General features: G+C 45.0%; 1 protein-coding gene and 1 non-coding gene across 2 annotated transcripts in view; both read left to right on the top strand.

The window, feature by feature from the left end:
- Positions 1-11,602, top strand: part of LOC108294356 (alcohol dehydrogenase 6-like) — a 42,623-nt gene that overhangs the window by 7,497 nt on the left and 23,524 nt on the right. The window lies entirely within an intron of this gene.
- LOC119469117 lies at positions 11,070-11,232 on the top strand. The gene has a single exon (XR_005197934.1). It is a non-coding gene; the product is annotated as a U1 spliceosomal RNA (small nuclear RNA).

An 11,602-nucleotide genomic window follows, 5' to 3' on the forward strand; every position in this document is an offset into this window, starting at 1 on the left:
CGCCTCCCGGGTTCAGGCAATTCTCCTGCCCCAGCCTCCTGAGTCGCTGGGATTACAGGCACGCGCCACCATGCCCAGCTAATTTTTTGTATTCTTAGTAGAGACGGAGTTTCGCCATGTTGACCAGGATGGTCTCGATCTCTTGACCTCGTGATCCACCCGCCTCGGCCTCCCAAAGTGCTGGGATTACAGGCTTGAGCCACCGCGCCCGGCCCCTAAACTCCATTTCTATTCCCTTCCACTCAGTGTAAATAAAACCTGCTTTCCTTTCCCAAATTCCATCTTTCTAAATTCTCTCACTCAGTGTAAAAGTTAGTTGTTTATTTCTCTCTCCTTTTCCTATTTCTCTTTCTCTAAATAAATCACTTTCTACAAACACTTTTAAGTCTGGCATTTACTGCGTACTGCACCATGGTCCCCTCTCTCATTCTTAAAAGGGCAAAAAAACAAAAACCTAAAAGTCCTCTGAGGGACTAAGGGCACCCTAAGCCCCAATAGTACATGTGGAAGCAATATTCCAGTAGAAATAGGCAGATCAATCAATAACCTCTTCATCAAAACAAACCCTTACAATTTTGAAAAAGCAAGCTAGAGACAGGGAGGACATACATACTTGCAATACATGACCCAGGTGTATGTCCAAAATAAGACAAAGAAGCCCTACGAATCACCATACAAAAGACAAACAGCTCCCCCTTTTTTAAGAGATGGGATCTGTTGCACAGGCTGTGGGCAACATGGAGACTATGCTGTGTTGCCTAAGCTGATCATGAACTCCTCAAGCTATCACCCCATCTCAGCTTCCCAAAGTGCTGGGATTACAAGCCTGAGCCACCAAGCCCGGCCAAACAACCCATTCTTTTAAGTGGACAAGAGCCTCTAACAGGCATCTGAACGATAAAGGTCATTGAAAACCAGCAAGCACAAGAAAAATGCTCAAAATGCTTAATCACCATGAAACGCAAATCGAAACTGCGATGCAAACCAATGTACATCTCACAAAACACCAACAAAACTGCTCAAAGCTGTTACACAGTGACACCACGTGCTGGTAACCAAAGGAGCAGGAAAAGAAAGGCTCCCATGTGCTGCGCACTATGGAAAACTGTTGGGCATGAGAGGGAGACCCCATGGGCTCACCACTTGCCCTACCACCTGGCTGTGCTGCCCTGTTGAAATACTCAACCAGAGTACACATGGGTGTATACCAAAGCCTATGCCAAGATGTTCAAAACTAGTTTGTCGTCATTGCATGGGAAATAACCAAACTCCTTTAATAATAGAATAACAGGCCAGGCTCAGTCACTCACGCCTGTAATCCCAGCACTTTGTGAGGCCAAGTGTGTGAATCACGAGGTCAAGAGATCAAGACCATCCTGGCCAACGCAATGAAACCCCATCTCTACTAAAAATACAAAAATCAACTGGGCATGGTGGCACGTGTCTGTAGTCCCAGCTACTAGGGAGGCCGAGGCAGGAGAATCACTTGAACCTGGAAGGGCAAAGGTTGCAGTGAGCTGAGATTACACCACTGCATTCCAGCCTGGTGGCAGAGCGAGAATCCGTCTCAAAAAAAATCAGTAGAATAGGTAAGGGAGGCACATTCAGTGAACAAAGTAATTGCTTTGGCAGCACAGTTGACTTCTCACAGGCTTGACATTGAGCCTGAGAAGCGAATGCTCCTAAAGGGAAGGTACTGCCCTGGAGGATCTTGTATGGCTTGTAGTGTCACCCGGGTGGTAGGGACACAAGTGGGCAAGGTTTTTAAAAATCATTGAGCTCTACACTTATACAGCTGTGCATTCTGTACTATGTGATCTTTCATATTCAGGTTTCATCAGTCATAAGAATCTTTGAGAAAAATACAAACCCATAAAAGCAATAATAACCAATGCAAAAATACAATGGGGGAAAACTGAGAACAGCACTTAAAATATATAATAACCAATAGACTTATATGCAAGATCAATGTTTACAAAATGTTAAAGCTTTCCTGAATACCATTATTTTTAGAACTAAAGAAAAACTTTACCCAAATGGACAGTCAGACCAGGCTTTGGATAAGAACCATTAAGTCAGTTAAAACACAAACACCTCCTGGGAAAACGCCCAGGAAAATACCTATTTTACAAAAGATCTTAAGTTATGAAAACATAAGCCACTGCATTTCATCCTATCCATACTGAGAGAAATACGAAGGAAAACCTCCACCGCTGGACTGGCAGAGCTGTGAGCAGAGATAAACCCAGCCCGGCTCCTGCCCAACCCTCTCAGTCCTTCCTTCTATGTGACCCCATAACTCCCATCTCCAAGAATCCGGCAAGAGGAGCTGTGATGTCCTTCAATTCTCCCACTTTCATTCCTGTCCTAACCAAGAAACACCAGGTGCTTTGACCGCTCTGTGAGCTGGGCAGCTCATTTCTCTCGCAAGCTTGAACCTAAGCTGGGGCCCATGACTATTCCCAGGCACTAAACAAAAATATTTGAATTTTTACCCAAAATGCCAAAAGAAACTGGCACTGACCCTGAGCCAAATTCCTGAATCTTTCCTATAAACTCCATAGTGCGACACCCTTGACAGGGACATACCTAAGCAGAACATCCTTTTCTCTCAGTGTCTATCCAAGCATACGCTACACCACCAGGTAAGTTCTCCTAATGAACACTTTGAACCAACCACCGTGGAGCTTGGTGCTTCCTTCTTTGGAGTCCCAACAAGTCCCATTTCCACAGAGACTAAGGCACTCCCATGTGGGAATTCCTCTGTCAACAATTTAAGGGCAACTCCAGCTGGAGGTTCAGCCTGAGGAAATGAGAGCCAACCCCAATTCCAGTATATTCATCACAGATAGGATTAAATAAAGGCAAACCATTGCAAACAACCTAAATGTCTCTTCCAGTTGCTCTACCAAAGCACCAAAGCCATGGTGACTTACAAACAACAGATTATTACTCACAATTCTGGAGGGTAGAAGTCAGTGATCAGGGCCCGCTTTCTGCTTGCTGAGGCCGGCTCCTCCCTGAGTCCTCACAAGGTAAAAGAGAACAAACTCATGCTGGGACCTCCTTTAAGACAATGTATCTCTTCGTGGGGGCTCTGCCCTCAGGAACTTATCCATCCCTAATAAGCTCCCAAAGTCCCCACCTCCTAACACCACCCCATTAGAAGGATTGGCTTTCATTACGTAAATTACATTCAGTTCACTGTCCATCAACAGGATGGCTTAAATGAGGGTTCATCACAATAACATACCCACACAACCAATAAAAAATAATCTAGACCCTGATACAAACAAACTCTGTCAATTTTGAGACAAGAGTGGGGGGGCTCCAAACACTGCCTATGTGACACTAATAACAAATTATTGTTAACTGTTTGGGGTATTTTTTTTAAGTTCTCTTTGAGGCTAGGTGCGGTGTCTCATGCTTGTAATCCCAGCACTTTGGGAGGCCAAGGTGGGTGGATCGCATGAGGTCAGGAGATCAAGATCAGCCTGGCTAACATGGCACAACTCCGTCTCTACTAAAAATACAAAAAATTAGCTGGTCATGGTGGCTAATTGGGAGACTGAGGCAGGAGAATTACTTGAACCCAGGAGGTGGAGGTTGCAGTGAGCTGAGATCTCACCATTGTACTCCAGCCTGGGCAACAGAGCAAGACTCTGTCTCAGAAAAAAAAGTTCTCTTTGAAAGATACAAACTAGAATATTTAATGACTATTAGTGAAATGATTACCCTGGCAGTGCACAGACAGTTATCTAAGACAGCAATAGGCATGAAGGGCATCAGCACAATCTCTCTTCTTTTGTGTTCCTCTGAACTGTTCCACAAAAGCTTCTCCAGTCACCCGCTTCACTCCCCCAGATGGCGTCTCACTCTGTCACCCAGGCTGGAGTGCAGTGGCACAGTCTCTGCTCACTGCAACCTCTGCCTTCCGTGCTCAAGCGATTCTCCTGCCTCAGCCTCCCAAATAGCTGGGATTACAGGCACCCACCACCACGCCCAGCTAATTTTGGTATTTTCAGAAGAGATGGGGTTTCACTGTGTTGGACAGGCTGGTCTCAAGCTCCTGACCTCCTGATCTGCCCGCCTTGGCCTCCCAAAGTGCTAGGATTAAAAACATGAGCCACCACACCCAGCCATCTTTTTTTTTTTTTTTTTTTTTTTTTTTGAGGTGGGGTGTCAGTCGGTTGCCAGGCTGGAGTGGAGTATAATGGCAAGATCGCAATTCACTGCAACCTCCTCCTCCTGGGTTCAAGTGATTCTCCTGCCTCAGCCTCCCAAGTAGCTAGTAGCTGGGATTGTAGGCATGCACCACCATGCCCAGCTAATTTTGTATTTTTAGTAGATATGGGGTTTCACCATGTTGGTCAGGCTGGTCTCAAACTCCCAACCTCAGGCAATCCGCCTGCCCCAGCCTCCCACAGTGCTGGGATTACAGGCGTAAGCTACCCACTGCACCGGGCCGAATGATGCTTTCTTCCACAACAGGCACTAATGCAAAACTGCCTCTAAAAAAAAAACCATAAAACAGTTCTATTGAAGTCAAATAAAATATAGAGACAAATATCTGACATTAAAATGTTTTTTGTTTGTTTCTTTATTTTTTTTTATTTTTTTATTTTTGAGACAGAGTTTCGCTCTTGTTACCCAGGCTGGAGTGCAATGGCGTGATCTCGGCTCACCGCAACCTCCGCCTCCTGGGTTCAGGCAATTCTCCTGCCCCAGCCTCCTTAGTAGCTGGGATTACAGGCACGTGCCACCATGCCCAGCTAATTTTTTGTATTTTTAGTAGAGACGGGGTTTCACCATGTTGACCAGGATGGTCTCAATCTCTTGACCTCATGATCCACCCGCCTCAGCCTCCCAAAGTGCTGGGATTACAGGCTTGAGCCACTGCGCCCGGCCTATTTTTTATTTTTAAGACAAGGTCTGGCTCTGTTGCCCAGGCTAAAGTGCAGTGGTGTGATCACAGCTCACTATAGCCTCAAACTCCTGGGCTCAAACAATCCTCCCACACCAGTCTCCCAAGTAGCTGGAAATACAGCTATGTGCTACCACACACAGTTAATTTTTTAGTTTTTGTAGAGATGAGGTCTTGCTATGTTATCCAGGCTGGTCTGGAACTCCTGGTTTCAAGGCATCCTCCCACTTCGGCCTCCCAGATTGCTGGGATTACATATGTGAGCCACTGCACTTGGAAAAATGTTTTACTTGGAAAGAAAGAATTGCAATTCGGCCGGGCCCAGTGGTTCACGCCTGTAATCCAAGCACTTTGGAGGCCAAGGCAGGCAGATCACCTGAGGTCAGGAGTTCAAGACCAGCCTGACCAACATGGTGAAACCCCGTCTTAAAAAAAGAAAGAATTGCAATTCAAGGCATACACACAGACTGGATGGTTTGTTATGTCTAAAGAACAAAGAGAAAATTAGAGGTTTTTTTTTTTTTTAATGTTGGGCCAGGCGCCATGGCTCATGCCTGTAATCGTAACACTTTGGGAGGCCAAGGTGGAAAGATCCCTTGAGTCCAGCAGTTTGCAGCTAACTTGGACAACACAGGGAGACTCTGCCTTTACAAAAGAATGAAAATAAAATTAGCCGGGTATGGTGGTGTGCGCCTATGGTGCCAGCTACTCAGGAGGCTCAGGCAGGAGGATAGGTTGGGCCTGGGACATCAAGTCTGCAGTGAGCTGTGAACACACCACCGTACTCCAGCCTGAGGGACAGAGTGAGACACTGTCTCAAACAAACAAACAAACAGAAAATGTTGTATTGCTTTTTGAAAAAATTCATTGGCACTATAAGAATGTGGGGAGTGGGGCATGGTGGCTCATGCCTGTAACCCCAGCACTTTGGGAGGCTGAGGCAGATGGATCACCTGAGGTCAGGAGTTTGAGACCAGTCTGACCAACGTGGAGAAACCCCGTCTCTACTAAAAATACAAAATTAACTTGGCATGGTGGTATGCGCCTGTCATCTCAGCTACTCGGGAGGCTAAGGCAGGAGAATTACTTGAATCCAGGAGGCAGGAGTTGCAGTGAGCCGAGATTGTGCCATTGCACTCCAGCTTGGGCAACAAGAGCAAAACTTTGTCTCAAAAAAAAAAAAAAAAAAAAAGAATGTGGGGGAGCTGGCAGTGGGTGAAGCTATTTGAATCATAGCAGGTTTCAGCAGCCAATAGATAAAACTGGTTTCAGGTGACAGCCCACAGTTTCAGCAGCCCCTTGAGGTCAGGAGTTTGAGACCAGCCTGGCCAACATGGTGAAACCCCGTCTCTACTAAAAATACATAAATCAGCCGGGCGTGCTGGTATACTCCTGTGGTCCCAGCTACTTAGGAGGCCAAAGCAGGAGAGTTGCCTGACCCCTGGAGACAGAAGTTGCAGTGAGTTGAGATCACACCACTGCACTTCAGCCTAGGTAACAGAGCAAGACTCCATATCAAAAAAAAGAGTCCGGAAATTTTTCTTTCTTTAAAAATAAAGATGGGAGCCTTGCTTTGTCGACCAGGCTGATGTCCAACTCCTCACTTCAAGTAATCCTCCTATCAGCCTCCCAAAGTGTTGGGATTACAGGTATGAGCCACCACACCTGGCCTAGTCTGGAAACATTTGCACTTGATCTAGGAGTTTGTATTAAGTGTCTCTAAAGTTCTTCTTCTACATTCTGAGCCGGGCGCTGTGGCTCACACCAGTAATTCCAGCACTTTGGAAAGCTGAGGGAGGTAGATCACCTAAGGTCAGAAGTTTAAGACCAGCCTAGCCAACATGGTGAAACCCCCATCTCTACTACAAATACAAAAATTAGCCAGGCATGGTGGTGTGCATCTACAATCCCAGCTACTCAGGAGGCTGAGGCAAGAGAGTCGCTTGAACCCAGGAGGCAGAGGTTGTGCAGTGAGCCAAGATCTCTCTCTATTGCACTCCAGCCTGGGTGACAAGGGCAAAACTCAGTCTCAAAAAAAAAAAGTCTTTTACGTTCTGTCTTTATTCATCCATTCTACAGAAATAAAAACTGGATACAGGGTTGCTTTAGACAAGAAACTGGAATAAATTGGACCCTCTCTCCAAGGATGGGCCTTACGCCTGTAGCCAAAAGACTGCAAAGTCAAACAGGGCGAGGTGACTCACACATATTATTCCAGCATTTTTGGAGGCTGAGGTAGGCGGATCACTTGAGTCCAGGAATTTGAGACCAGCCTGGACAACGTGGCAAAACCTCATCTCTACAAAATATACCCAAAAAAGTATGTGTAGTCCCATCTAGTTAGGAGGGTCATTCTAGCCCAGAAGGGGATGGGAGGATCATTCCAGCCCAGAAGGTTGAGGGTGCATTCACCTGAGCCTGCGCCACAGCACTTCATGCACTCCAGCCTGAGTCACAGAGTGAGACTCTATCTCTATCTCAAAAAAAAAAAAAAATTGCAAAGCCAATATACTGTTGTTTAAATTTAAAATAAAGTGTTTAGACATATCATATTTTATTATTTTTCATATTAACTCACTTCTTCAATAACTAAACATCTACGATTCCCTAACATATAAAACAAATATATACAGCTTCTAAAAACATGATACAAAGCCAGGTGCAGTGGTTCACACCTGTAATCCCAGCACTCTGGGAGGCCACAGTGGAAGGATTACATGAGCCCAAGAGTTTGAGACCAGCCTAGGTGACATAGGGAGACCCTATCTCTACAAAACAATTTTAAGAAAATTAGCTGATCATGGCGGCATGCACCTGTGGTCCCAGGAATTTGGGAGGCAAAAGTGGGAGGATCACTTGAGCCAAGGAGCTCAAGGCAGCAGTTAGCTATGATTATGCCACTGCACTCCAGCCTGGGTGGCAGAGTGAGATCCTGTCTCCAGAAAAAAACGAAAACAAAAAAAAACAAGAGGCTGGACGAAGTGGCTCACACCTGTAATTCCAGCACGGGGGGAGGCTAAGGTGGGTAAATCATGTGAGGTCCAGAGTCAAAGACCAGCCTGGCTAACATGGTGAAACCATGTCTCTACTAAAAACACAAAAATTAGCCATAATGGTGGGTGCCTGTAGTCCAGCTACTCCGGAGGCTGTGGTGGAAGAATGGCTTCAACCTGGGAGGCAGAGGTTGCAGTGACCCCCAGATCATGCCCAATGCACTGCAGCCTGGGTGACAGAGCAAGACTCCATCTCACATGTACCCCAGAACTTAAAGTATAATAATTAAAAAATAAAATAAAAATTAAAAAAAGAAAGAAAAAAGAATCAATAAAAAAGTAAACAAATCAGCCTCATGGTTATAGTGAGGTTATAGTGAAGAAAAATAAATTTTAAAGAAGTCAACAAAGTACAATAGAAAAAATGACTGATATGCTAAAATACTGATAATACAATTAAATAAAAAGGAAGATTAGAACAAACTGTCCAGTACATTCACATCTTAGTAAAGGATGCCTTTGTTACATATGACTAAATAGAAATCCAAGAAGAGTCTACTACAAAATCCTAACAACTTCTCCCAGACATGAACTAACAGATAATTTTATTTTCTTCCTTTTGCTTTTGAAGGATTTTCCAAATCTTCTAAAACTAAGATTGCTTTTAAACAGAGTCTAACTCACTGTCACTCAGGCTGGAGTACAGTGGTGCAATCTCAACTCACTGCAACCTCCTCCTCCCAGGTTCAAGCGATTCTCCTGCCTCAACCTTCCAAGTAGCTGGGATTACGGGCATGTGCCACCACACCCAGTCAATTTTTGTAATTTTAGTAGAGAAGAAGTTTCACCTTGTTGGCTAGGCTGGTCTTGAAATTCTGGCCTGAAGTGATCTGCCTGCCTCAGCTTCCCAAAGTGCTAGGATTACACATGTGAGCCACAGCCTCTGGCCTAAGATTATTTTTAAAATCAAAAGAAATGTTACTTAAGTTTTTGTTAGTCTTTCCAACTCTTCTTCTGGAAATGCTATTAAATGGATAAGCAAAAAATGATTGTGACAGAAAAGGCCTTTTGTACTATGTGAGCACATGGAGGCCACTCAGTGAGAGAGAAACTGTTTCTGTGGAAAATGGACTGCAGTGACACAGAATAAACCTGGGAATGAGTGAATTTCCTCTGCAGGATAAAGCACAGGGAGTACACAGCACCCCTGTCACCTGAGGGTGGGGGACACCAGGAGACACGCCAGAGAGGAGGGGGCAGGGCAGAGCTGAGGGAAAGCTCTGGGAAGGTCAGAGCCTGGGTTGATCCTGGTCAGATTTCTGACTTGTTTCTGCTCACCTCTATCAGAGCTACTCACAATGTTTCCTTTTCTCAGACCCTAGGGCTTAAGTGAGGAGTTGTTATTTAACCAGAGACCAGGGTGCACAGGACAAGCACCAGTATTAAAAGGTGCTGTATAGGCTGGACTCAGTGGCTCATGGCATAAACCCAGAACTTTTGGTGCCGAGGCAGGCAGATCACAAGATCAGGAGTTCAAGACTAGCATGGCCAATGTGGTGAAACCCCGTCTCTGCTAAAAATACAAAATTAGCTGAGCATAGAGGCATGCGCCAGTTCTTGGGAGGCTGAGGCAGAAGAATTGCTTGAACCCAGGAGTCAGAGGTTGCAGTGAGCCAAGATCATGCTGTTGAACTCCAGCCTGGTGGACAAAATGAGACTCTGTCTCAAAAAAATAAATAAATAAATAAAAGATGCTGTATCTTAGAACCACAGGGCACTCCCAGTGGTTTCATTCCATCAAATAAATTACTTTTGGATGGTGTAATACAGGATTTGATGAAAAGAGTCCTAAGTTCTAATTTTGATAGGAAGACACAGAAACAACACTTTATTTCACTTTTGACATAGGGTCTCCCTCTGTTGCCCAGGCTGGAGTGCAGTGGCATAATCAAGACTCACTGCAACCTCGACCTCCCAGGTTCAAGTGATCTTCCCACCTTAGCTTCCTGAGTAGCTGGGAATCTAGGCGCTGCCATCACACCTGGCTAATTTTTTATTTTTATTTTTATTTTTGGGGGGAGATAGCGTCTCCCTGTGTTGCCCAGGCTGATCTGGAGCTCCAGGACTCAAACGGTCTTCCTGCTTGAGTCTCCCAAAATGCTGGAATTGCAGGTGAGAGCCACCAAGCCCAGCCTTGAATTCTTAAAATTATCCGTAGCACATGTGAATAGAGTTTGTGAACTGTACAAGAACATTAAAGTCATAATCGGCATTCACCTTAGAATCTTGTAGCAGAGTTAGGCTTTTGCAGGAATCTCAGCCAGCCAGTAAATATTCCCTAAACAATGACTCTTTTCAGGGCCCTGTGCTATATACAAAGATACAGATTCCTTAGTAGTTGTCCATATCCCATTAACTATGATCATTTGCATAGAAGGTGCCTGGGGGTGAGAGGTCATCAGTTCCAGTATCTAATTCAGACAATACTGACGCCCAGGCCATCTGGCACCAACCCCATTTGCACTCTAAACTATTGTTGCCAATTCTCCCTGAGCAACACTTTAGAAACACAGTCCCTGGTAAAGAATAGCAGAAAGCTACACTACAAGTAAAATTAAAAATCAGTTCCAAATGTAAATTTTCTTATTGTTTAACAATTAAAAAAATACAATTTAAATAATAGCAGGAATGGGCTGGACAGGGTGGCTCATGCCTGTAGCCCCAGGACTTTGGGAGGCCCAGATAAGCAGATCACTTGAGATTAGGCAGTTGAGGCCAGCCTGGCTAACCTGGTAAAACCCGGTGTCTACTAAAAAAACTACAAAAATTACCCAAGTGCACCTGTAATCCCAGTTACTCAGGAGGCTGAGACCTGAGAATCACTTGAACCCAGAAAGCAGAGTTTGCAGTAAGCTGTGATTGTGCCACTGCACTCCAGCCTGGGACACAGAGTGACACCCTGTCTCCAGTAAATAAATAAATAATACCAAGACTGAAGAGCTTTGAAAAACAGATATACGTGAGACTGTGTGAGATGACTCGTGCCTATAATCCCAGCACTTTGGGAGGCCGAGGCGTGTGGTTAACCTGAGGTCAGGAATTTGAGACCAGCCTGGCCAACATGGTGAAACCTCGTCTCTACCAAAAAGACAAAAATTACCTGGCAGGGGAGATACCATGATCACAAAGGTGGTTTTCTGAAGGTGAGGCTCATCCATTGCACTCTGGATGTGCTGACCCCTGTGATTTCCCCAAATGTGGGAAATTCAACGCATGATTTGTGGTAGTGAGGGACTGTGTTCGCGCTTTTCCTTGATAACGAGTAAAAATAAATAAATTAGCCAGGAGTGGTGGTACATGCCTGTAGTTCCAACTACTTGGGAGGCTGAGTAAGGAGAATTGCTTGAACCCAGAGGCAGAAGTTGCAATGAGCTGAGATCATGCTACTGCACTCCAGCCTGGGCAACAGGTCAAGACTCCATATCCAAAAAAAAAAGGAAAAAAGAAAAAAAAATAAGGCTGGAAATGTTTCTTTCTTTAAAAATAAAAGTGGGAGTCTTGCTTTGTCAACCAGGCCGGTGTCCTACTCCTCACCTCAAGTGATCCTCCTGCCAGCCTCCCAAAGTGTTGGGATTACAGGTATGAGCCACCACACCTGGCCTAGCCTGGAAACATTTGCACCTGA

Source organism: Cebus imitator, unplaced genomic scaffold (assembly GCF_001604975.1).
Source record: "Cebus imitator isolate Cc_AM_T3 unplaced genomic scaffold, Cebus_imitator-1.0 Scaffold575, whole genome shotgun sequence".
In the NCBI taxonomy this organism is placed as follows: domain Eukaryota; kingdom Metazoa; phylum Chordata; class Mammalia; order Primates; family Cebidae; genus Cebus; species Cebus imitator.